Source organism: Crinia signifera, chromosome 8 (assembly GCF_055691185.1).
Source record: "Crinia signifera chromosome 8, ASM5569118v1, whole genome shotgun sequence".
In the NCBI taxonomy this organism is placed as follows: domain Eukaryota; kingdom Metazoa; phylum Chordata; class Amphibia; order Anura; family Myobatrachidae; genus Crinia; species Crinia signifera.
The window spans coordinates 137,520,066-137,547,943 of NC_139224.1; the positions used below are offsets into that span (position 1 = coordinate 137,520,066).

General features: G+C 47.4%; 1 long non-coding RNA gene across 2 annotated transcripts in view; it reads right to left on the bottom strand.

The window, feature by feature from the left end:
* The window catches only part of LOC146027112 (uncharacterized), a 46,202-nt gene extending 26,738 nt beyond the window's left edge, over window positions 1-19,464 (bottom strand). The window contains exons 1-4 of one of the 2 annotated variants that reach the window (XR_014454677.1): window positions 19,327-19,464; window positions 15,700-15,905; window positions 9,418-9,532; window positions 6,569-6,669 (exon numbers count right to left, since the gene is read on the bottom strand). This is a non-coding gene — a long non-coding RNA (uncharacterized LOC146027112). Of the gene's footprint in view, window positions 1-6,568; window positions 6,670-9,417; window positions 9,533-10,554; window positions 10,731-15,699; window positions 15,906-19,326 lie in introns of those variants that run through there. The other variant, XR_014454678.1, reaches the window with a different exon arrangement.
* Window positions 19,465-27,878: the final 8,414 nt, after the last annotated feature.

The window sequence follows — 27,878 nt, forward strand, 5'->3', positions numbered from 1 at the left end:
CTACCTATTCTATTCTCCCTCTATGGGGGTCGTGGACCCCCACGATGGAAAATAGCCGACGGCCGTCGGGAACCCGGCCGTCAGTGTTTTAACAGTCGGGATCCCGACGTCGGGTTAATGACTGTCGGGATCCCGACTGTCGGGACCCCGTCCGGCAGCCGTGGCAGCAAAGAGGAGGCAACAGTGAATGGGACACAGAATACAGGCATTGGCAGCAGAGACAGTAGGTGAAGGGGAATAGGATGTAGGAAGCAGGCGGTGGCAATAGAGAGAGGAGAGGAGGTGACGTGAATGAGACACAGAATACAGGCAGTGGCAGCAGAGACAGTAGGTGAAGGGCAATAGGAAGTAGGAAGCAGGTGGTTTGAAGTGAAGAGTGGAGTGGATTTGACGAGCAACGGGATGAAGAAAGCAGACAGATAGAGGAGAGTAGGTGACTCAATGGGATGTAGAGAGAAGGAAGTGGAAGCAGAGAGAAGAAAGGAAGTGCTGGGGAAAGTGATGAAGCAGTCGGTGGTAGCAAAGACAAGAGGTCTAATATTTTTGTGTCAGTTTCTTTTTTCATGATACAACAACACAATAAAGGCGAGTGATGGTCTGGCTAGTGGGGACGGTTGGAGGCCAGGTTTATTTTTTTCTTTACATTTTTTTTTTTTTTTTTTTTTGAAAATAGTTTTTATTTGGTTTTTCAAATTTATATAGTTGTACAGATACTTTTGTAATTACAAACACATAACAAGTTTGGATATAAAATGAAATGCTATACCCTAATTAGGGCACAAAAGACAAAATAGAAAAATACAAACGTTTCCTAACTCTTTCCCCACATTGGCCTGCTCCCTGTTGGAGGCCTCCGAGTGGGGCGAACCAAGAACAAATAAACACCTGGGTTCCTGGGAACCTTAGGGAATTGCCAGTATATTGTCCCGTGTCCTTTGCGTCAGTTAGTGTAGCGAGACTTTCGCTGGACCGTTGATTGTTGAAAGGTATCCACATATAGCGTGGTATGTAATATTATGCATTCTGTATTGATTGTAAACAGCATTTGTCATCATAAACTCAATAAAATTATGTGAAGTAAACCAGTTGTTGAAAGAATTTTGTAAACTGGGGAGGTGTGTGGGGGGGGGGAGGGGGGGGTAGAGGAGGGGGAGGGACATGGGGTTAAGATTAAGTGCTTCTGACTATATCACTTCGTTCGATGCTTTACTAACATATTTCCAATATTGCATGAAACTGTGGGAGGTTTGTGCCATCTAACATACATTAGTCATTCACAGGCGGAGAAATCACTGGTAGAGTAAGCTGGCGATAAGTGTTCCACGTTGTTGAGTCAAAAATAGACATAATTTGATTTTGTTGAGTTGTGTCTAGCACCTCAATGTAAGGTCCCCACTTTCTATAAAATCGTAGACCACCTTCTTCTATATTAGGCATAGTAGATTGCCTTTCTAGATATAAAGTTTTAAGAAGCTGGGCACGCATCATGTCGACCCTGGGCGTAGACCGGACAGTCCAGTTGGTTAAAATTAGTTTTTTACCTATCGTAAGGATTAAACACAGCAAGGGCGTTATTAATTTCTGTTTACCTTTAAGGTGCCAGGTAGAAAAATTTAGCATTAAAATTGCCAATGGGTCAAAGGTTAGATGTAGTTTGAAGGTGTCATTGATAAAGCTCAATAGCTTATTCCAAAACTTTTTGATCTTTGGGCAAGACCAAAAACAATGAATAAACAATGCTGTTGAGGCACCACATTTTAAACATTTTGAGGAGGTATCTGGTACCATGTGGGCCCGTTGGCCTGGTGAGATGTAGGCCTTGTGTAGAAAACGAATGTGTGTCTCCTGCAGCCTTGCCGAATGTAAAAATTTGAGTGCATTGGTGAGATCCCAATGTATATCTTTGAGCACCAGTGGTCTGCCCAAGTCCGACTCCCACGTCGACACTCCGCGCGCCCAAAGCTTGTTGGGGCAAAGAGACAGGAAATCCCAGTATAGAAAATTTATTTTGTATGGAGCTAATGAGATCTTGGCGGTTAAAGAGGTAAGTGGGTCTAAGGAGAGTGAGTTATCAAATGGGGGGGGTAGCGACTGTACATAGTGTCTTAGTTGCAAATACATGAAAAAATCTGAATTGGGGATTTGGTACTTCTCGACCAAAGATTTAAACGATAAAATGGTGCCCCCTGGGTCAAAGACATCCTTAACAGCTATGATGCCTTTCCTTTTCCATGTGGCGAACTTTGAGTTGGTTTGTGCTGCTGGAAAACAGGGGTTACCACAGAATTGTAAAAATCTAGAGTGAGATGGCTGCCTTTTCAGTAGTATGTTACCAGACCACCATGCCGCGTATGTGTGCCAGAATAGTGGATGTACTTTCGCTTCCAAGGGGAGTTTGGTTTTGGGTGTATGTAGGAGGGCCACCAGTGAGTAAGGAAGCATCGATTTTTGTTCTAACTCTAGATTGGTGTATGTTGATGTGTTCAGGAGCCAATCCCAGACATATCTAAATGCTGTGGCTTTCGAGAAGGCTTTAATATCAGGTATTGCCATGCCCCCTTCACTTTTTTTTAATTTTAATTTGGATAGTGATATCCTAGATTTCTTTCCCCTCCAAAGGAACTTAGCAAACATTTTCTCACAACGTTTAACGTCAGCTGTTGTGGGGTACATTGGGAGCATTTGTATAACATAGGATAGCTTTGGAAAAATAATACTTTTCAATACTGCTGCTCTACCTTGTAGGGAGATTGGCATGTTAATCCATGATTGGAGGAGTGTGTTTATTTTGGTGAATACAGGGGTGTAATTTAAGTGATATAGTTTACTTATCTCCGAGGGCAACTGAACTCCCAAGTACTTCAGTGATGGGCAATTAAGCTTGAATTTAGAGACTTCTGGTGGGGGCGGGGAAGCTATAAGGCGAGTTGCAGGTTTGTTTAGAGGGAGGAGTTCTGATTTGTCAGCATTAATTTTATATCCCGCAAAAGAGCCGAATTCATCTATTTGTTTCATTATGGCCGGTATGGAAGTCAGGGGATTACTAACAAAAAGGAGCATATCATCCGCAAATAATGCGAGCTTCAGCTCTTTTGTGGCGACTGATATACCCGAGAAATCAGATAGTCCCCTCAGAGCCACCGCTAAAGGCTCAATGGCAAGTGCGAAGAGGAGTGGGGATAGGGGGCACCCCTGTCGTGTTCCTCTGGATAATTGTATAGGGTTCGATAGATATCCATTACATACAAGTCTAGAGGTGGATCCGGCGTAAAGTGATTTGATTATATGCATTAGATTTGTAGGGAAGTTGAATTTTGTGAGTGTAAGAAAGATATGGTCCCACGAGACCATATCAAATGCCTTTTCGGCGTCTACTGCAAGCAAGTAGGAGGCATCCATGTCCTCATGTGTGTCTATCCAATGCATGGTTGATAGTACTTTTCTGATATTGGACGTAGAGTGCCTACCTATTATAAATCCTGTTTGGTCTGTATTCACTATGCTGGGAATGAGGAGTTTGATACGGTTGGAAATTATGGAGGTAAACAATTTGTAATCCACATTTAAAAGGGATATAGGCCTGTATGAGCCCGGTAAATGTGGATCACGGCCCGGTTTGGGGATAAGACGGATAATAGCGTCATTAAAGTATTTTGGAACGCTTCCAGAACTAATAATGGCGTTAAATGTTTTAGTAAGTTGGGGTTTTATTCTAGGTAGGAGCACTTTAAAGAATTCTCCTTTTTCTTTACATTTTAATATGTTTATGATATTGTATTATGAAAAAATAAAGTAACCCAAAACATGGCTAGAAATTGGCATTGGTGCAGAGAAAAGTGATGGGAAACTGGATGCAGAAAGTATGCCGTGGCAGCAGAAAGCGTTGAGGAAGAGATAGGAAAAAGGAAGCAGGTGGTAGCAGTATAGAGTGGAGATAATGTGGCAAGCAATGGGATGCAGGAAGCAGGTGGTTGCAGCAGAAGGAGAAGAGGTGACAATGGGGAATGTAGCGCAGAAAGCAGGTGGTGTCAGCAAAGAAGGAGGAGAGAAAGAGTTAAGGAATGAAGTGCAGAAAGCAGGTGGTGTCAGCAGAGAGAGGAGAGATAGTGTTAGGGAATGGAATGCAGAAAACAAGCAGTAGTCGCAGAGAGAAGAGAGGAGGTGACAGGGAATGGGATGCCAAAAGTAAGCAGTGGCAGGAGAGGAGGAGAATGCAATGCAGAAAACAGGCTGTATGGGCAGAGAGAGGAGGTGAAGGGAAATGTGATGCAGACTACAGCCGGTGGCAGCATAGAAGGGAGAGGATGAGGAATGGATTGAAGAAAGCAGGCGGTGGCATCAGAGACAGGAGGTGATTGTGAATTGGAGGCAGGAAGCAGGCGGTGGCAGTAAATAGAGGAGGTGACAGAATGGGATGAAAAATGCAGGTGGTGGCAGTAGAGAGAAGAGAGGCAGTGACGGGGAGATGAAGCAGGCGGAGGTAGCAAAGACAGGAGGTGGTGAGGATTGGGATGCAGACTACAGGCGGAGGTAGCAAAGAAAGAAGAGGAGAGGAATGGGATGAAGAAAGCAGGCGGTGGCAGCAGAGACAGGAGGTGACAGAGAATTTAACATTGAATAATTGTTTTAATCATAAAAGTGTATTGAAATTATATTGAAGATATACAAAATCAAATACACAAGTCAAGAAATCAAGATAAATTTTAATTATTTTGTGTTAGTTTACTTTTTTTATAGGATAGGTGATGGAGTAAGGGATAAAGATAGCAGGAGGTGGAGGTTGAGAGAAGAGAGGAGGTGAGGGGAAAGGGATAAAAAAAGCAGGCGGTGGCAGCAGAGACAGTAGGTGCCGGGGAATGGGATGCAAGAAAGCAGGCAATGGCAGCAGAGAGAGGAGGTGATGGAATGGGATGAAGAAAGCAGGAGGTGGCAACAGAGACAGTAGGTGCCTGGGAATGGAACGCAAGAAGCAGGCAGTGGCAGCAGAGAGATGAGAGGGGGTGACTGAATGGGATGAAGAAACCAGGCTTTGGCAGCAGAGACAGTAGGTGACAGGGAATGGAACGCAGGAAGCAGGTGGTGGCAGCAGAGGGAGGAGAGGAGGTGACGGAATGGGATGAAGAACGCAGGCGGTGGCAGCATAGACAGTAGGTGATGGTGAATAGAACACAGGGACCAGGTGGTGGCAGCAAAGAGAGGAGGTGGCAGTGAATGGGACACAGACAACAGGCAGTGGCAGCAGAGACAGTAGGTGAAGGGGAATAGGATGTAGGAAGCAGGAGGTGGCAATACAGAGAGAAGTGACAGAATGGGATGAAGAAAGCAGGAGGTGGCACCAGAGACAGTAAGTGATGCGGAATGGGACACAGAAAGGAGGTGGTGGCAGCAAGGAGAGGAGGTGACGTGAATGGGACACAGAATAAAGGCAGTGGCAGCAGAGACAGTAGGTAAAGGGGAATAGGAATAGGAAGCAGGTGGTGGAAGTAGAGAGTGGAGAGGATGTGACAAGCAACGGGATGAAGAAAGCAGGCAGTGGCTACAGACAGTAGGTGAAGGGGAGTGGGACACAGGAAGCAGGCGATGGCAGTAGATAGAGGAGAGTAGGTGACTCAATGGGATGTAGAGAGCAGGAAGTGGAAGCAGAGAGAAGAAAGGAAGTGCTAGGGAAAGTGATGAAGCAGTCGGAGGTAGCAAAGACAGGAGGTCTAATATTTTTGTGTCAGTTTATTTTTTCATGAAATAACAACACAATAAAGGCAAGTGATGGTTTGGCTAGAGGGGACGGTTGGAGGCCAGGTTTTTATTTTCTTTACATTTTAATATTTTGATGAAAAAATAAACCAACCCAAATCATGGCTAGAAAGGGGCATTGGTGCAGAGAAAGGTGATGGGAAACTGGATGCAGAAAGTAGGTGGTGGCAGCAGAAAGCGTAGAGGAAGAGATAGGGAATAGGATGCAGAAAGCAGGTGCTGGCAGCAGAGAGAGGATGGGTGACAGGGAATGTGATGCAGAAAGCAGGCAGTGGTGGCATAGAGGAGGAAAAAGGGATGCAGAAAGCAGGCAGTAGTAGCAGAGAGAGGAAAGAAACTGACAGGGAATGGGACACAGGGAGCAGGTGGTAGCAGTATAGAGGAAAGGAGGGGAGTGGGATGCAGGAAGCAGGCGGTAGTAGCAGATCGAGGAGAATAGGTGACTGAATGGGATGTAGAGAGCAGGCAGTGTCAGCAGACAGTAGGTGAAGGGGAGTGGGATGCAGAAAGCAGGCAGGGTGGCAGATAGAGAAAAGGAGGTTATGGGGAATGGGACGCAACAAGCAAGCAGTGCTGGCAGAAAGAGGAGTTGACATGACTTTCCACAGTCTCCCACTTATCCTGTTATACAGGGTGAAGTATTGTGGTACATCAGCGCTCACCGCTCATTGCCTGCCCATACACACTAGGAGATTTTGAGTTAAAAGTAGCTCAAAACGGAAAAAGTGGCAACTTTGAGCTCAAAAGCGCCTAGTGTGTATGGGCCTCAACTTTCCTCCAACCATCCAACTTTTATGTTCTGTGCTGCTCCACATACCTAACAAACTTTATCATTAGTGTAAACCAGCCAACTTCTGTCGCTCTCCAACTTGTGATGTCACAGAGGCAAGCGGGCAGTGTCTGTATACTTCTGTATGCCTTGAGTAAATAAACATTTTGTCAGAAAAATAAAAAACACTTTTGCATGTGTATTTATATCAATAAAACTAGAGAACCACAAGTGCCAGTTTACCCTGGGATCTGTAGTTTATTATCTCCTGCAGGAATTAATAAATTGACATCTTGCTAAATAGGCTTCAGTGTATACAAAATAATGAGTAATGCAGACCCTAGAAACCAGTATATTTGCACATGCCCTGGTCCCATAGATGTTTGTGGGCAGCTGACGGTACTGCCAGATCCAATGTGCTGGAGCCAAGGTCCTCTGTCCCCTGCATACTGCAGCATGGAACGCCCCCTGTCCAGGATGGTAGAAGACATCGCTACTCACAGATCTTTTATTATTGAAATAACATCTGCTAGGAAGTTTACATTCTCTCTCAATATTTGTAAAACTTCTTTTTATAATAAATTCTATCTATTGTACCCATCACCCTTATTTCTCTGGTTTATTTTTTGCTCCTATATTACATATATTATAAAGAGCATGATCTCTCATCCTGTGATGTGAATACATTTCTAATTCCAGGAATACACAATGCCATAACAAATGGAATATGGGGTGTTGGGATACTTGCAGACGTACTATTACACTAGTGTGATTCTTGCGGTGACCCAAACTTGAACCAATACTCTGAATGAATTAGTCGGGTGGTCAGGATTAGTATCAGGTTCCCACAGACCTCAGTGTCCGCACAATGAAGCAGATCGGCTTTCTGGACATTGGAGTCTGGCAATCTGTCCACAGGGATTACAAGTTGCCTATAAACCCCGTATTTAATGTACATGTCACCCTTGTTCTGTCCTAATATTTTATTACTATTCTTGGTCTAGATCTACAATAAAACTCAAAAGGTCGATATGGGGTTTTCAAAAGGTCGACACAGTGGACATGGACACCGTATCGGTGCATCACGTCCCCTCGCATGGCTGGCTGTGCTCACCATACTTCGGGCACGGTGCCTCGTTACGCTTGGCACACTATTTTATTCTCCCTCCACGCCCTAGTGGATGGTAGGGCATGAAAATCCGCATGTCGGCACATGTCAGCTAAAAATATAACAAATAAACATTGGCCTTTTGGCTGTCGACCTTCCCCATGTTGACCTAATTCTTGTGTCGACCTAAACCCATGTCAACCTTTTGAGGTTGTTGACCTTCAATGGTTGACCCAGTATATGTCGTCCTTCTTGTGGTCGACCTAGTGACCGTTCCTTATCTGGATAACCTTCAGAATACACAAATTGGCCACCGCGGCTCTGTAAAATGGTCCTGAAAATCTGTGTCGGAAGATTATCCTGTCCCCGCCCCGCTATACAATGCTGAAATTACTGAGGATTCACTATGAAATCCCGACAGGGACAAAATCCCGACATTTAAAATCCCGACAAGGACAAAATCCCGACATTTAAAATCCCGACATATAGGCCCTTATTCTAATTCGGACGGTACGGCCCGCGTGCGGCCGTACCGCCGATGTTTTTACTCTGCACATGCGCAGAGGTCAATCTGCGCATGTGCAGCCCCCTTCGCCGCAGACGTATTTCGTCCGCCGCAAAGGGGGCGTATAGGGGCGTGAGAGGCTTCATGCCCTCATTTCCCTATGTGTACGCCCCGCGTTTCATGGGCGTTCCCATGCAAACGCGGGGCGTATGCATGGTAATGAGGGCATGACGCAACTCATGGGGGCGGAAAGCTGACGTCGCCGGATGTCAGCTTTCAGCCCCCATACAAGCTACCACACGGACGATTGTCCGTGTGGTCTCAGCTTGCGGGAGCTGCCGGGGCGTGCGGACCTGCCTTCGATGGTCGACGACCATCGAATGCAGGGGGCAGCTCCCACCATGGTGGAGGCGTACGCCTCCACCATTTTTATGCGGATCGCCAGCCGTCCGTGTACGGACGGCCGTGGCGATCTGTCTTGTAGGCGGGGATTCGTCTGGTGCGGTCGGAGCCGCATATGCGGCTCGACCGCACCAACCAGAATAAGGGCCATAGAATGCACAGGTGAAAAAGTCAACATGACTTTGAGTCGACAGGTCGCAAGGTTTCACCTGTACATTCTATATGTCGGTATTTTGACCTTGTCGGGATATTAATGTCGGGATTTTGTCCTTGTTGGGATTTTGACCCATTCAAGATTTTGATCATGTCGGGATTTTGACTGCATCCAATTACTGACCAACATTTGGTAAAGCTGCGTACACAGCCCTGGGCACACTATGGGAACAATTACACCACAGCATCTGTCAGCACTAGCTTGATAAAATGTCCTGCAATTTAATTCTTCAAAATGTAATCTTCAGTGATATCATTCCCCCGATCTTAGACGCTCCAAGAGAGGAGAAGCAAAATTCCCTAGTGCAGTGGTTCCCAAACTGTGTGCCGTGGCACCCTGGGGGGCCTCAGGACACTTTCAGGGGTGACTTGGGTTGGGGGTCCAGGAAAAACTTCAATTATGTATGGTCATTGTGTTAGGAAAACCAGATGTGTGGACAGACAGAAGAGAATCCTGTCCCTCATCACATAAGTGAACCTAAGAATGACATATAAACACAAATTACTTAATATTCTTTGAGAAATTTCTCAATAGGAAACCTTTGGTCTAGGGGTGACGCAAAAAGAATGTGATTATCTAGGGCGCCATGATGTTCGGGAGCCACTGCCCTAGTGTATAACAGCATCATTCTAAGTACAACCCCAAGCAGGTCAGGTGGAGTCTCCTACCAGAGGACATGCGCTATGTTTTATGGCTGACAATTGCGCATCCACAGAGAGGATTACACCCTATTCGGATGAGGTCAATATTGGGAATCACACCGTCACCATTCAGCAGCAACTCCTATGAAACAAATGGAGAAATCTAGTTTAAACAGTATTTAATAAAGTGCAGAAGAATAAAAACATAAAGTGCAGGAGTGAATTGGACTCTGACTAGTTGTATAGTCTACTATAGAAAAAGGTAACGTAATCACAACAGTAACATATACAGTACATCAGGTGCCCCCAGGTTACCCGCCAGGCTCAGAGATGGGATGCAGTTTAAATACCGACGCCGGAATCCTGACTGCCGAAATCCCGACCACCGAAATCCCGACAGTTTCTCCCTCCGTGGGTGTCCACGACACCCCTGGAGGGAGAATAAATTAGCGTGCCGAGCGTAGCAAGGGTGGGGCGATCCACGTCCCCCCCTTGTCGGGATTTTGGTGGTTTCCGGCGTCGGGATTTTGAACGGATCCCTACCGCCGGGATTTCATCTGAATCCTCAGAGTTACCCGGCAGGTTACCCGCCAGGCTCAGAGTCTAATAGGGCGTGCACACGGTTCGATTACAGATGGAGCCCCTGCCATCCTTGGCCGGGGCTCGCCAGACCCTCCCCGCTGGCGAGCGCCGGCGGCAGGGGCTTCACTGAACTGGGACACGCGTGTGTCTCCCAGTCCCAGTCTCTCGGCAGGGACGCTGCGTGTCCCTTCCCATCTCCGCTTCAGACGGGCAGGGTTAGGGGGCGCTCGGGGCGGCAAGGGCGACGGCGGGGGAGGCGGTGGAAGGCTCCGTTTCCCAGGGGGCGCGCTGTATGTCTATTTTGCTATTCGATGTTGCTTCAAATCAAACAGAAATTTAACGTATTCGATTTTCATTCGATCCCCAATACGCGGCACCGTGGCATCGAAATCAAATAGAAAAATAGACTGTGCGGCAAGACCATATAGTACAGATCTGTACTTTACAGTCTAAATCGAATGTGTACTCGCAACATTCGATCCGATCCCAATTTATTCGGGATTGAATAGAAAGTATATTGCACCGTGTGTACACCCCATAACAGCGCTCTGGTAATCCCTCCTCACCAACTTGTTTCCATACCAGGTGCATATTCCTCAAGGCATGCCATGGGATCAGGCTGCCATAAAGCACGGCTATTGCTGCCCTGATCTGGCAGGACGGATGCATTCACCGACAATTGAATTCCTCCACTAAATCTGCATCTGAAAACTATAAACCAAATCAATATAACAAATCATTGTCAAATCATTGGATTATTTATATGGGCAAATTATATTGACCCCAAATTTTACCAGAATTATGGGACAATTCTCAAGGATTTGCCTTAGTTTGCCTCAGGCCAAAACAAATGTGGGTACTATAGGAGCCCAGGAGATACTGCAGTGCACCACACACTGATAGAGATGGTCTTACATCATTTTCTAGGGGACATCACTAGTCTGCGTGCTGCTGCTTTAAGGATGATATTGAAAGTGACAGTCACCTCCTCAGGCCACATACTGTTATGGGGCCTACACATGGAGAGATTTCTTACGTTACTTCAGGGTTGCTGACTTTTACAGTCTCCTCTCCGGGAGAACCCTGGAAAGGAGACTGTCAGCAGCACTTCTGGGGGGCGGGGCTGATGGAGAGATCATTAGTCCCTGCCCCCAGTAATGCAAATCCTGCAATTTGTGGGTCTCTGAGTAAGGGGCAGAGCTAAATAACGGTGATTTGCATATTTAGCCCCGTCCCCTCCGCCGACCATTTTAAATGTAAAACTCTGCCACCAGGGAAATGCGGGGGTCTGCCGGTATCTGGGAGTGTTGCCCACCTGTCCAGGGGGCCCTGGAGGGGGACACGATTTTCGGGACCTTCCCAGCCATTCCGGGAGGGTAGGCAACTCTGCGTTACATATACATGACTGAACAGTTACAGAAGAAGCTATCAGTAACTGGGATAAAAAAATATGGGTGTGGTATAAAAACCCGACAGTCGGGGTTCCGACAGTCATTAGTCAGACGTCGGAATCCCGACTGCACAGCGTGGGGAGTGCAATGAAGCCCCTTGCGGGCTCGCTGTGCTCGCCACGCTGTGGGCACGGCAGCGATCTGCGCTCGCCACCTATTTTATTCTCCCTCTATGGGGGCCATGGACCCCCACGAGGGAGCAGTTGGGATTCTGACGTCGGAGTAATGACTGTCGGAATTCCGACTGTCGGGGAGCCATCCGGATCGCAAAAAATATATATATTTTAGGTTAAATATACTAGGCGGGACCCATAAATGGTACATCACGTATGGTGTCAATGCTGTACAAAGATCATGTAGGAACCACTTCATTAAAAACACATTAGGTACGTACAGTATATACAGCGCAGTATTACTACTGTATTAAACAGTTGATTTTAAATTTAACAAAAATCATCTTAAAAAATCTATGGACAACTTGTGGGGGTATGGATCAGTAGGTCTACAAGAGAATGGTCAACAAGCATTGGGTCGCCACCATTAGGTTGACATGCAGAAAGGTCAACATGGGCAAGGTCAACAGTCAAAGGTCGACATGGGGTTTTCATTCTTTTTTTACCCAAATTTCTACACAAAAAACATGGACACTGAACCGTAGCACCGCGTCTCCTCGCTTCGGGCTACGCTCGGCACACAATACCGCCTGTTGGCGCATGTCGGCTCAAAAAACTGTGAAAAACACCATGTCGACCTTTTCACTGTCGACCTTGCCCATTGTTTGTGTTGACCTAATGACCTGTTGCCCTAGACCCATGTCGACCCAGACCCATGTGGACCTAGACCCATGTCGGCCTTTCTGCATGTTGACCTAATGGTGTCGACCCAATGCTTGTCGACCTAATGACAGTATCCCACCTGTAGCTACACCTGCCTGAGGCAGTGGGGTTTGGGGAAAACACTGCATAGATCTCTGTCTCTCCTTTCATGGGTATGGGTCGTTGGGTTGACCCAATTTGGGTTGAGATACATTGGGTCGACACAGTTAGGTTGGCAGGCCATAGGTCAACACCTATGAAAGGTCGACATAGCTTAGGTCAACGGGGACTTTAGGTCGGCATGAAAAAGGTCGACTTGAAAAAAGGTCAACATTTTTTTGTGTGTGTGTCTATGCTGACTTACGTCAACATGAAAACTGTATAAGTGTAAAACAAAACATGTCGACCATCTTTATATTGACCTTTATCATATTGACCTAAAGTCCCTGCTGACCTAGCCCATGACGATATTATATAGCTGACGACCTAACAGTGTCGACCCAATGTACAGTATGCCTACCTAATAAAGGCCAACCTCACAACCATATCCAACCTTCATAACCAGCCACACATTCCGGTACTGGGCAGTTAGGGGGAAATCAGCATGGAGTACCAGTAACCAGCACCGCACAATGCCATGGCAGGGGAACACATTACACCTACCTCCGCCATACAGGCCCAGATGTAGGGCCTCATGGGCCTGGAGCTGTTCAAGGGCCTATTATGAGAAGTGGAGGCCAATACCATGTAATGGTGTGTACACACGGCAGGATATGCCGTGAGATGCGAGTCCCGATACGATCAGATCTTATCCGGACTCGCATCGCACGGCATGCTGCAGAGGGACAATTTAGACTACATAGTGCAGATCTGCAGTATATAGTCTTGGCTGCCCTCTCTATTTTACTGCCGATTTGCGCTCACACGGGAGCACGCATCGGCAGCGCATCGGGCTCGCAAGCCCTAGAAAAACATGCAATCTGCATGCGATATGGCTTCCGATGTTCACTATATCGGCAACATCGGAAGCCATATCGCCCCGTGTGTACACACTATGAGACCTATACACTATGGACCTTATTCAGGTGCATTCGCAAGGCCGCGTTCGCACAGGGCAGATGTTTGTTGTTTGCGCATGTGCATTTCAATGCATGTGCATGCGCTGGGTGCATGCACCCACGGCGATCAAACTGTGCAGGCACCCAACCTTGCCAGCCGGAGGGCAGGGGCGGCTCATTAGCATATGGGAATGCCCAGCCTTCCATACGTGTCTCCATGAGAACGCTGGGTGTTCTCATGTTAATGCACCGATGGCGCGGGTGCGAGGGGCGGGCAGCTGACATCACCGGATGTCAGCTGCCCGCCCTCTTCCCTCAGATTGGGAACCTTAGATGTGTGTGCATGTTCCACATCATTCAATGGTCGGCGATGTGGGTGTTACCCCGCAGGCTGCGAATGGATGTTTATGTAAAACTTCCATTCGCAGCCAGTGCGTGCGAACACACACTGTGAATGGGTGGCGGACAAGTTGCAATACTTTATGTTCATCCATGTGACTGTGGTGTCTGCCTGGTGATCATCACGCTGCCATGGTGATGGGCCTATTTATGTGGAGGCCTGGAGCTGCAGCCTCCCATTGTTAGTCTGGCCCTGATGCTGTGTTATTTGCAGGAGTGATTAGTAAGCTGCAGCTGGTCCATGGTTACAGCTCCCAGCTCAGATTCTGCAACAATGAGCTGCAGAGATTAACCCTCTCTGTGACAGTATCACATTATCCTGCCCCAAACTGGTGTTCTCAGGTTTGGGATTCATCAAGAAGTGTACCCCCCCCTCCCTCGAAAATAAATGCGGCCCCCACCAGGTATCCCCAAGGCCTGGTGTGAAGCCAAGAGATATTCCTCCCACCTCTCGTGTAAAAGTAGGACTACAGGTCACATCAAAGCAGGCTTAACTAATGCCGTGTTCTCACTGCGAGTGAGAAATACACGCGCTGGACCCCCGTTCTCACTGCAAGGCAAATTCCCGGGTGAAGAAGTTCTACCGGGAATTTGCCTTTTAACACGGGTTTTTTGGCAGTGTGAACGGGTCAACCCGTGTCTGCATACCCGGATCTCAGACATGGGTAAAAAGAAGGGTTTTAGCCGTGTCTGAGATCCGGGTATGCGACCCGTTCACACTGCCAAAAATCCTGTGTTAAAAGGAAAATTCCCGGGTCTACATGCTAGACCCGGGAATTTGGCTGCAGTGAGAACGGGGTATAATTTTATAGACTCGTCTCTGGGAGAAGTCTGGAGAGGAGACTATGAGCAGCACTTTCCCCTGGAAAGCTGTGAATCGCAGTATTTAACCTCTTAAGTGGTGGGTTTTGCTGTGGGGCCCTGACAGGTTTGTCCTGCCCCAGCAAAACCCACCACAGATCGTAGGAAGCCGCAGCCCCCCCTCACCTCGGCTCCAGCATTAGTACGCTCTGGGATGTTTTGCGGCGGTTCAGGAGGACTCGGGAGCCTGAACTCTCCCGAGTGCCCCCAAGCCGCGCCGACCATCCCGAGCCTGCTGCCTACGTCACTGATGCATATAGTGAGAGCCGGCTGGCGGCAGGGGAGTTCCGGAGTACGATCGCCGGAGCGGAGGGGGTTGCGACAGAAGCGGCAGGGGGGGGGGGGGGGTGTGACGGAGGGGACTCGTAAAGGTAGTGCTCCAGTGGTGCTCCGCTGGAGGCACCACTGGCTTGCACCTAATGCAAAGTGGTATGCCCGGAAATTTTCTGGGACAGCCCAGATATGCCTGGAAAATTTCCAGGCATATCTCCCAAGGGGTTAAAGGCCGATGTCAGGGAGGTTAGGGGCAGTGGCATAACAATAACCCCGCAGCCCCCGCGGTAACGGGGAGGCGCTGTGTAAGTGCAGGCGCCGGGGGGCTGTGGGGCTATTGTAATGCCGCTGCCACCACAGACCCGCAGATTTGCCTGTATTCGCTGCGGTCCCGGCTCCCCTCATGGCTTTGTTCTGAGGCTATGGAGACGGACCATCATAAAATGTCTGCCCCCATATAGCAGACTGTTCTCTGAGACACGGACCCATAGGATGGGGACGGAGATACACGGGGCAGTAGGATGGGGACGGAAAGACACGGGGCCGTAGGATGGGGACGGAGAGACACGGGGCCGTAGGATGGGGATGGAGAGACACGGGGCCGTAGGATGGGGACGGAGAGACACGGGGCCGTAGGATGGGGACGAAGAGACGCGGAGCGGTAGGATGGGAAAAGATAGATTCAGGGTGAAACTGAGGGGGGTAGAGAAATGCAAAACACAGGGCCTGAGATCCCTACACAAACTACAGTATTGTTTTGTGCCTGATAAAAGACCCCTCATGAATCATGATCCATGAGGAAGCCCTGGAAGAAGAGTACTTAACTGGGGGGATGGGTGGAATCAGCCTGACACAGTGACTCACTCTTACCTTATCTGTGCAGCAGGTCAGCCTCCATCTCCTCCTGTCTGTCCCAAAACCATGAATACTGCAGATTGTGGTGAGGAATCTACACACTTGCTGGAGCCTGGGATACGTGCTGCTGGATGTACAGTACTAGGGCGGGGGCGGGGCTTCTGTGTGGACTGCTCATCGCTGCCTCTTCCTGTTGTGCAGGAGCTTCCATCCATGCTGCCCTGCACAGTGTATGACAGGGGGGAGCACAGTAGGGATGGGACATCAAAAGAAAACATCAGTTGAATGATGTTTTTCAACTTTGGTTACAAAACATCATATATACCTAAACATTGGTACTCTGAAGCCGATGTTAACCAATGTTTCTATATATTTTCTAATAAACTGCCTACTTAAGCATATAATACACTAATAAACTTCTGAAATGATAAATAATCCTTCTATTAAGTTCATCTTATTGGTGGCTTAGAGTTTACACACACATTGGATAAATCCATACTTGCCTACTTTTGAAAAGCAAAATGAGGGAGATTTGCACCGAGTGCAGTGTCGCGCACCATTGAATGGGTGTGTCATATTTCAGGGCGTGTCTAGTGACACATATGGGCGTATCTATTTCCACCCAGGGGTGTGTCCTGCAGTGGCTGGTGGAAAAAAAATATGAAGAGCCGCATACCACCAGAGCAAGTTTGTATATGGGCAACCTACGAGCAGAAGCTGTACAATTGAAACCAGCGATTATGTGTGGTTGCAATGTGTTCAATGGTCATGAAATATTTTCATATAAATAAGTTCATGTTTTCAGTCAGGCTGAAAAATGATAATAGAAAATCATATGGGCACAGAAAGACATAACAGCATACCTCCCTAGTTTGGCATTATAGAAGTTGCAATCTGCTGCGCCGAAGGCGCGGCCAACTTGAAAATGGGTGTGGCTCAGATGAAAGGGGCATGGTCTAAGGACTGGTCCAGGGCCTAGCACCACAACCCTGTTTTTGTCACTTTAGGAGCTTGCCCAGCGCTCCCTAAGCAGCCCCTGGCTTTCTCCCTGCACTGGAGATGCCGTGAACATGTGAATGGCATCTCTTCAGTGATCACCGGCTGCTCGGTAGGGTAGCTGAGATCTCCAGCTCCCCCAACTGCCCCCAGCCCGCAGGACACTGCCACCCACAGGAGGAACAGGAGGACAGTCTCCAATTAGTGGGACTGCCCCGCAGTAATTAGGACAGTTGGGAGGTATGTAGCATTATTACTACCTATTTATTAGCCCAGGACACAGAGGGGGTGAAGCTCTTGACACGACCTGACCCACCATACACTGAGAAGTTGTGTAAATATGGCCACCAGGGCTTAGAAGGGAGGGACTGTCAGCGCAGCTAGGGAGACTGCCGGCAGGGCTGCCATCAGAAATTGTGGGGCCCGGGACAGACACAATAGGCAGGGCCCCCGGCTTCCCACCATAATACTCATTACATATTATACCACATGCTTTAATGCCTATGACACAGTATGCTACATGCCATAAATGCCAATTACACATTATGCCGCACACTGTAATGCCCACAACACATTATGCCACACACCGTAATGCACATTACATATTATACCTCGCACTGTAATGCCTATTACACATTGTCACATGCTGTAAAGCCCATTACACATTAAGCCCCACACTGTACACCTCGGCAACCTACGGAATATCATCCTGCGTGTTGGACATACACATTTACTGTTTTCTATTTATTTATATACAGTAGAGAATAGGTGTCACTCCCCAGACTTCTAAAATGACACCTGGAGACAGGGTACAGGGGATGAGATGAAGGGGCGAGAGATGTTTAGGTTATGGGGTGAAGTGATGGGTGGCGTGACAAGCTGAGGTAATGGGGCGAGGGGTTAAGGTGACATGGGGGAGGAGGTATGGAGACAAATCAACAGAAAGTGAGACCCCAGATTTTTCTTTTTAAGTGTGCATTTAAAAAAATAAAATAAAAAAACAGCAGGATCACAGCAGGGCAGCAAAAGACGGGCAGGGTGGAATTTGTCGGCTTTTAAAGGGGCAGGGCGCAGCGCCCTGTGAAATAAGCCTAGCGGGAACACTACATATATATATATATATTTATATATATACTTATACAGTTCATAGTACTGGCACTCACATCTGTATTAAATATTTTGCTGGGGTGACATTCCGGGTATAGGGAGCTTGCTAGAAGATCACTACTTGTATAGTGTCAATAAGTGGAGTCACTCACCAGTCTTCAAGTGATATGAAGTGATATGAAGGGGTTTTAATCAGGCAGCATGGCAATACAAGGCGGGCATCGCAGATGCCCGCCTTGTATTGCCATGCTGCCTGATTTAAACCCCTTCATATCACTTGAAGGGATGCAGTGTAAATCCCGGCGGTCGGGATCCTGGTGTTCAGAATCCTGACCGCTGAAATCCCGACACTTTCTCCCTCCGGGGGTGTCCACGACACCCCCGGAGGGAGAATAAATTAGTGTGCCGAGCGTAGCGAGGCACCGGGCCCGCTGCGTGGCGAGCGCAGCGAGCCCGCAAGGGGGGAGGAGATCCACGTCCCCCCCTTGTCGGGATTTCTGCGGTCAGGATTCCAGCGTCGGGATTCTGAACGCCGGGATCCCGACCGCCGGGATTTAATACTGAATCCCACTTGAAGACTGGTGAGTGACTCCACTTATTGACACACTAATATATATATATTATATATATATATATATATATATATATATTTTCACGCCAGGACTTAAATAATAAAGAAGTCACTCTTTATTCTAATATTTCTATGTTGCGGTTTGAGTGCAAATACAGGAATACAAAATTGTGAAACAGTGCTTGCAGACCTAGTCTATACACGGCTATAATGCACTAAAACCAAAATGGCCGATTAACCCTTGTTATGCTGCACAGAAAAACTTTTTTTGGAAAGCAGGAATTTTATTATACAGACCTGGTCTATCTTTGACCATTCTATACTTAATTGGTGTACTAATTAAAGATGGCCGATTAACCCTTGTGCTGTAAAGAATTTTACTGTGTAACGGCAGATATTAAACGAAACATCAAAAGGAAGGAGGAGTTCAAGCTTAATAAATGACAATATTTATAGAATTAATTAGGTACAGCTCCTGGTGGCTGGAGTAGTCATTTTCATCTAGATTATACAGGACAATCGGGGTTTTATTTATTTAAGAAGAGAAACCATAATGACCTGATTATGCTGTGACCTTACTACACATAACAAAAAGTGTAGTGCTTAGGATGGACATATCAATTTTACTTCTGTGGCTAGAACAATTATTTATTTTAAATGGAAACTAGAGAAAGATAAATATATATATGCTTTTCTCTATTTATAGAGGTGCAGTGTACGTGTGCTGGGTATCAGCACAATGACATAGGAAGCAGCTCAGTGAGAGTACGTATGTGTGAGACTGTCAGTAGAGTGAGACACAGCAGGGAGGAGAAGGAGGAGGGACGGAGAGAACAGCCCAGCAGCTTGCGGAGCTTGGCAGCAATGAGGATCAGGAGCCAGAGAGGAGATGCTGGCACCGGTCTGATCACTCTCACACGTTGTGAGAACCGGTGAGTCAGGCTGCTGTATAACAGAGTTATACTTACTGCAGCTGCCGCTCCTGACACTCGTGCTCCCAGCCTCCCGGCTCACATTTCATCCACGCAGTCCTCTGCCGCTTCCAAGCCCCCGCCCAAGCTCTTGCTGCTGTACCACGCCGCCCTCGGCCAGCGCTACCCAGTCCCACACAGCCCACGGTGGCCGTCATAATAACATCACAACGTCGCGCATTCAGGCCCCGCCCCCGCAACATCGCGTTCGCGCATGCGCACTCAGGTTTTTTTTTTTTGCAAAGGGGACAAAAAGCGGGAGGAACCAAGGGATTTGCGGGGGGCGGGAGAAGGATTGAAAAACCGGGAGACTCCCGCTAAATGCGGGAGGGTAGGCAAGTATGGATAAATCATTCATGTTATGTGGTAAAATCTGCTATTTTTAAATATTTTTAAGGTTCTTCCTTATCTTTGCGGCCACTGCTTACACCAGTTACGTTAGCCGCTACGTGAATCGCGATTGTCCCCTCCACCATGTTTCGGGCTAGGTGGCTCACTGTGCTTCGCTTGCCACAACATTACTAAAGGTAATAGATGGTGGCGTGGACCCCGAAAATAACTCTTGCAGCTTGCTATATGCTATGTATGTTCCGTAGCATAAGCGGTGGCCGCAAAGATGAGGAAGTAACATTTTTAACTTCATTTTTAACAGTAGCAACAGGCTAATAACTTAAGTTGAACATAGAAAATAACAAGAAACTGTCCATACAGTGCAAAATAGAACATACTGTACCTTAATATTTGTTGCAATATTAGGAGTATACTATACAGTAGCTTTAATGTTCCCACTTTCTCTTTAGTTAATCTTTTTCTCTCTCTTATCTTCTCTCAACTGAAGTCTGTATCATCACCACACAGATGCACTAAGCTTCAAAAGTGATAAAATGGAGAGTGATAAACCACCAGCCAATCAGCTCCTGCCTCACATTTTTTAAACACCGTCTGTGACATGGCAGGTAGGAGCTGATTGGCTGGTGGTTTATCACTCTCCATTTTATAACTTTTGAAGATTAGTACATATGGCCCAGTGTGTGTTACTGTTTTGTATGTTTTTTAAGTTGTCTATGAACATAAAACAAGGAGTGAGCTTGCTGCCGTAAACAGTTACAGCACCACACACGGGTTTATTCTAGTTCATTCTTTCTGACAAAATCCTTCTTAGATGGACAAAACCATGTGCACTGCAGGGGGGCAGATGTAACATGTGCAGAGAGAATTAGATTTGGGTGAGTTATTTTGTTTCTGTGCAGAGAAAATACTGACTGCTTTATTTTACACTGCAATATAGATCTAACTTTGAAGAAAAAACCCACCCAAATCTAATTCTCTCTGCTCAAGTTACATCTGCTCCACCCGCAGTGCACATGGTTTTGTCCATCTAAGAAGTATTTTGTCAGAAAGAATGAACTAGAATAACCCCCACAGTGACACACACACAAAAAAACAAAAATGGGAAAATTGAGAAAAACATCGGGGGAGAAATCTAGCGATGTTGAGGAAACATTGGATCCTTAACATTGCAGGATTAAACATCGAACATTGAAAGCATAAATCCGATGTTACCGATGAAACATCATATGATTACCCATCCCTAGAGCGCAGTATAGAAATAATCCTGAGCATGATACAATACTCCCTCATGGCAGCCCTGGGACTACAGGCAGCCAGCCCCTCTATAGGTGTCACTGTGGCTGCTGCAAGGAGATATGATGAAGGACAGACAACGGAGGGATGATCCCAGTATCATGCTGGGATACTTACCAACTATAGAGAGTGCAGTGGGTTGGGTTGGGTTAATAATAATGTCTCTCCACTTTAGCACAGCTTAGTGCATTTGACCCCCCCCCCTCCCCCCCAAATAAAAAAATATTGTGGGGTAAGTAATTCGTAATTCAGAAAGAGGACAGGGCTTTGATCCCAAACACTTGCTCCATCAGAGGTGCGGTGGTGGTGGGAGGGGGGGGGGGGGGGGGGGGGGGACTGGGAAATAATAACAGCAGGACACCACAGATGGCTACACCTCTATAATAATAATAATAATAATAACACTGTAGGCTGCTCCCCCTGTATAATAATTACAGGACACCACAGGCTACTCCCCTGTATAATAATAAAAATAGGATACCACAGGCTGCTCCAACTGTATAATAATAGGACCCTACAGGCTGCTCCCCCTTTGTCCCCAGTGATCTAATGCTGCTAGCTACTGTAGTGATGAGAACACTGGGACAGCATGAGGTGACAGTGACACAGGGAACAGAGCAGGGAACCGAGATGCGGTGCCCCATGCACAGCGCACATGAGGAGGAGTGTTGGCTAATCCTGTTTTGCACCAGAACAAAGCTGCCTGACCCTGGATAGGCTGATCTCCTGCTAGCAGCACTTCCCACATAGCCAAGACTGCCCGCTGCCTGCTGTTCGCCACTGCCCACCTCACCCTGCAGAGAAGGAGCTTTCCTGGCTTCTTCCATCTGTCCCTCTTCATGGGCCAGCAGATCCTGTTGTGAAGTATGCAGGAAACGCTGCAGAGCCGACCAGGAGGCGCCGCTGATGCTGGAGACGGATGTGAGGCGATGAAGCTCCGTCTTTAAGACAGGCTTCCGCCATTACCGGTAGTGCAGCGCGAGGCTGTCCAGGAATTTCCAGTCACCCGAATTCCTTGAGAATCCCGGAATCTGGGTGAATGGAAAAGCCTACTGGAGGGTTGCCACCAAATCCAGGAGAATCCCGGAAATCCGGAAGAGGTGTCAACCCTAAGTACAGTACTTCACAGGAGAATGCTTTGCAGGTCTCAAAATTACAAGTGAAATAATTATCTTCACCTGTGGATCTTTTCAAATGTGTTATGGTGCCCACACACGCACCGATCCCGGCGGTGCGATGCTATGCGATGGGGTGCGCGCTCCCGCGGCACCTCATCGCACAGTACAAAAATTATGTGCTGCACATACTTTTTTGTACTAGCTTTTTATCGCATGGCATTGCAGGCACATCGCATGCACAAGGCATACGATGCGATGCTCTGTGTGCTAGTTAAGCACAGAACGCATGCCGGGATCGATGCGTCTGTGGGCACCTTAAGTTAATAATGTGCACCTGTTAGGTGGTCTGGAAAATGGGATCTGTGTGTGGTCCTGGGGGGTCAACTTTGAGAACCACTGCATTAGGTCGACAAATACAAAATAGTTGACTGATAAAAGGGCCGACAGTGGTTAAGGTTGGAAAGTACATACTGTAATTTGTTTCCATTTTTTGGGGTCACATCTTGTATGATTGGTAATATGTGACCACCATCATTAGAAACATATACCCTGGTGGGTTTGCTTCGCTCGTTACCCTCTGCTCCCCCAGGTTATGATTTCCAATTGTAGTAATTGTGGAAAGCAAAACCTAAATTTGGGGCAACATGGGGGAAAAAAAAGCAAAAACATTCAGTATATCAACCACTCGTGTGTTGACCGTTGTCATGTTGACCATGTCCCCTGTAATCTCTGCTTATTTATTTATTATTAACAGTTTCTTATATAGCGCACACATATTCCGCAGCGCTGTACAGAGATTATATGAACATTCACATCAGTCCCTGTCCCAGTGGATCTTACAATCCATATCCCCTACCACATGTACACGCACACATTGGCACCTCTGCACAATTCTAGGGTTAATTTTGTTAGGAGCCAATTAACCTACCTGTATATTTTGGAATGTGGGAGGAAACCAGAGTACCCGGAGGAAACCCACAATGGGGGAGAATATACAAACTCTGCACAGTTAGAGCCATGGTGGGAATGGAACCCATGACCTCAGCACTGTGAGGCAGTAATGCTAACCATTACACCATCCGTACTGCCCATGCGACCTGTTATCTATATTGTGTTAGCCTACTGACTATATTGACGTATACACGGTCCATCATTTGGATTACCAGTGAGTGCAGGTGATGATTACTAGCATGTTTTGTTAAACTCATAACTGGAAACTTGCATGTGATTTATATTTTATTATAAATAACTGAATCATATGCAGCAGATTGGGAAAAGTTCTCCAAAAATAAAGTACAATTTTGGACGACCATTCGTCAGGATTGGTTGCGTGTGGTTCGATTGTATGTTTTTTGTTTGTTGTCTGCAGTGATTGGAGGAGAGTTACTGGTTTCCAGAGAGACTTTTCCCTTATCCGACGTGACTTGTGATGCCTGTGAGCTGGAAGATTGTCTGGAAACTTTCTTATAGGTGCTTTGTAAAATGACAGGGATGGAGGTAATGGTCTGTACCGAGCGGCTTGTAACTTTTTTATTGTCCTCTACGGATTTTATATACATGAGGTATGCCTTCTCTAAATCATCTCTCTCTTGCTGGGTCTCCTGCAGAAGCTGGGAGAGCTGGCTGTTCTTGTTTGACAGATCCCAAACCTTGCTTTCCATGCCCCCAAGCTGAGCCTGCAGTTCAGCTTTCTGCTTCTGAGTCTTCACAATGCTCGGGACCATCTCTCGGAGCTGCACAGAGAGCATTTGGTTTTCCTCCTTTATTTAGGAACACTGGTCTTCCTTCTCGTGCAGCTCCTTGATGATATCCTTGGTCATCTTGCCTCTGAATTTGGGGTTCCCCTCCAGACCCAAGTCCACTCGGAGTTTCTTCACTGTTCTATGCAGCGCTTTGTTCTCATTGGTCAGCTCTTTCAGCTTGGCTTTCAGTTCCTGGATCTGGCTGCGTGATGAGACTTCAAGAGATTTCAGTTTGTCCCTGGATGACTCCTCCCTGCGGAGGGCATCCTCCCTTTCCTTCTGGCACCTCTGCACAAAGCGACTGACTTCATAAGAGGACATGTAGGACCTTACCGGGGGATATCGGGGAGTGTCGAGGAGTCTCACCTCAGATGAGGTTCTGCAAGTGGAATCACAGTCATTGACCAGATGAAATATGAAGACCTACAATGTCAAGCTGTTATAAGTCATTATCATTCATCATTATCATACCAATAGGTCTACCCCAAAAGGTTGACATGCAATAGTTCGGCATGAAAAAAGGTAGACACATGACATGAGTTTTTTGTGTATTGTTTTCAAACCAACTTGTTCACTTACTTACTTCACCACCCATGTCGGAATAAAAGGAAAAAATAATAGTGTGCCAAGTGTAGCAAGGCACCGACCCGAAGCATGGAAAGCAAAGCGAGTCATACGAGGGTACGCCTTAAAAAAATTGGGGGTCCGTGTCGACAATTGTCGACATTGACAGCCCAAAAATTTGAAACCTCGGGGGAAATTTACCAATAAGAAAAACTTAGTTTTTCGTATTGGTATTTCCCCTACGGCTGCATACGACTGTTTCAGTCGTTTGCAAAGTCGTGTTCCGGAGGGGAAATTACAAAGCAGTCAGATACGACTGCTTTGTAACCCTCCGATGGTGTAACCATTCGTATTAGCTGGCCATATATACGGCCGCTAATACAAATTCGTACAGGCAGTCTGCACGGATCAGTCAGATCCGTGCAGGCTGCAGAGTGTAAAAAAAATAGAAAAAAAATGTAACCAGCACCAGGCTGACAGAGCCGGGGCCGGTAATTAAAAATCAGGGAACCCGACAAATAGGGGTTCCCCGATTTTTAACAACCAGCTCCAGGTCCGGGGCTGGTTCTCAAAATATGGGGGAAAAAATGACTAGGGGTCCCCTGTATTTCAAGAACCAGCCCCAGGCACAACCAGCCAGCAGGGTAATGCCTCAGCCGGGGGGAGACTTTTTATACAAGTCCCCCCGGCCAAAGCATTAACCCTACCGACCAGTCAGCCTGGCCAGGGGCCCTGGGGGAGTGGGGACCCCCCCAATAAAGGGCCCTCCCCCCTCCAGGACTTACCTGACCAGGCTGAAGCCTGGTGCTGTCCTCGATGCCCCTGGGCGGTGGGCATCGAGCTGATAAATGGTGTAAAAAAAAAGATTAAACTATTGTCTAATACTGGGGCACTATGAGTCCCAGCAAGCCTCCCCCGCAAGCTGGGACTTGGAGAACCACAAGTCTCAGCCTGCGGGGCATTAGAGGGGCCCGCTGGGTCTTGTAGTGCCACAGTATTAAAAATAGTACAATAAAACACACTGACACATACTTAAAATAAAACTTTAATACATACAAAGCCCTTACATACTGATACTTACCTATCTTCTTTCCGTAGGTAGCCCTGGTTCTGTGTCGTCTTCAGGTCCTGTGTCGTCTTCTGGTCCATGTCGACATCACTGTCCATGTCGGCGATGGCGTCCCCGTCCGGATCCGACGAAATCCATGGAGGAAGCTGTGGAAGGAAACCATACTCACCTGTCCCGGGGCGACGTAGTCCAGGTAAGGGTCTTGGCAAAAAAACAAACCGACACCCGAAACAAGCCGGACAGCAGCGAACCGCACGGTGTTTGTGTACATCGTGCGGCTCCGCCTCCCGAATGCCGCTATTGGCCGTCTTGCGGCCTAGCGGCCAATCAGGAGCCGCTAGGCCGCAAGGTGGCCAATAGCGGCATTCGGGAGGCGGAGCCGCACAATGTACACAAACACCGTGCGGCTGCCTGCTGTCCGGCTGGTTTCGGGTGTCGGTTTGTTTTTTGCCATGACCCTTACCTGGACTACGTCGCCCCGGGACAGGTGAGTATGATTTCCTTCCACAGCTTCCTCCATGGATTTCGTCGGATCCGGACGGGGACGCCATCGCCGACATAGACAGCGACGTCGACATGGACCAGAAGACGACACAGGACCAGAAGACGACACAGGACCAGGGCTACCTACGGAAAAAAGATAGGTAAGTATTAGTATGTGTGGGCTTTGTATGTATTAAAGTTTTATTTTAAGTATGTGTCAGTGTGTTTTATTGTACTATTTTTAATACTGTGGCACTACAAGACCCAGCGGGCCCTTTAATGCCCAGCAGGCTGGGACTTGTGGTTCTCCAAGTCCCAGCTTGCTGGGGAGGCTTGCTGGCACTTGTAGTGCCACAGTAAAAAAACAATAGTTTTATCTTTTTTTTTACACCATAATCAGCCCGATGCCCACCGCCCAGGGGCCTCGTGACAGTACCTGGCTTCAGCCTGGTCAGGTAAGTCCTGGAGGGGGGGGACCCCTTTATTGGGTGGGGTCCCCACTCCCCCAGGGCCCCTGGCCAGGCTGACTGGTCGGTAGGGTTAATGCTTTGGCCGGGGGGACTTGCATAAAAAGTCTCCCCCCGGCTGTGGCATTACCCTGCTGGCTGGTTTTGCCTGGGGCTGGTTCTTAAGATACGGGGGACCCCCAGTCATTTTGTCCCCCTTATTTTGGGAACCAGCCCCAGAGCAGGTGCCTGGGGCTGGTTGTTAAAAATCAGGGAACCCCTATTTGTCGGGTTCCCTGATTTTTAATTACCGGCTCCAGGCTCAGTCAGCCTGGTGCTGGTTTCGGCTGTGGGGGGGACCCCACGCCGTTTTTTTATTTTTGTTTATTTTTACACTGCAGCCTGCACGGATCAGACTGATCCTTGCAGGCTAAAACGCAAATACGACAGGAAAATGGTGTTCTATTTTTCTGCCGTATTTTCGTGGGCAAAAGCAGCGGTATTTTCTATACGGCTGCTTAGTAAATCAGGAACCACCATTCTTTTGAATGGTGATTTCTGTCGTATTCTATCGATGGTGTAGTCCAGTGGTTCCCAACCTGGGGTACTAGTACACCTGGGGGTACTCTGCAGACCAGTTGGGGGTACTTGAAAATAATATTGGTAATGGCGGAAGATGAAAAAGTCTTTTTTTTTAGCAGAAGAAGAAGACCCATTGCTATGGAGAAGAACCATGTTGTGTCACTTATGGTTCTGTGATCAGCGTCATCAGCATCTCATTGTGCTTTTGCCTGACCAGCAATCCAATGGGAGCTACCCATGCTGCCCTCAGACATCAGCGATCATCTGCCCTGCACTGACACGGGTGGAAGAAGCAGTGGCATTAATCCTACAGGTGTAAGTGGGAACCCTGGAGACAATACACAACGAACGGCCAGACATGGAAGGGCACAATTCCTGTCCGCTACTCCTTAATATAAGGACATGCATAAGAATACGCATACCGCTCACTTCCACTCCACTCATAAGTACTGTCTATATTTTAAATTGAGAGGAGGGGTACTCATCAATGAAAAGCCTAATCAAGGGGTACAGGAGAGAAAAAAGGTTGAGAACCACTGGTGTAGACATTCGTATTTGTAAATACAAATACGAATGTTCCATCCCTAGGACTACGAATTGTTGTATTTTCGGAATAGTAAATCCCGAAAATACAAATTCGTAAAAAAAAGGTATATTTCTCCCTACGAATACACCTTTTTTTCTACGAATCCATATTAGTATATTTCCCCCCTCATGTCTACCTTTTCATGGGTCTACCTTTTTCCATGTCAAACTTTTGACCCTGTCCACCTTTCCCATGTCGACCTTTTGACACTGTTGGCGTATTGAATGTCGACCTTTTGGATAGACCATGTGGGGGGAAATTTACTAAGATGGGAGTTCTATTTCACATGGGATGTTGCTATGGGCAACCAATCAG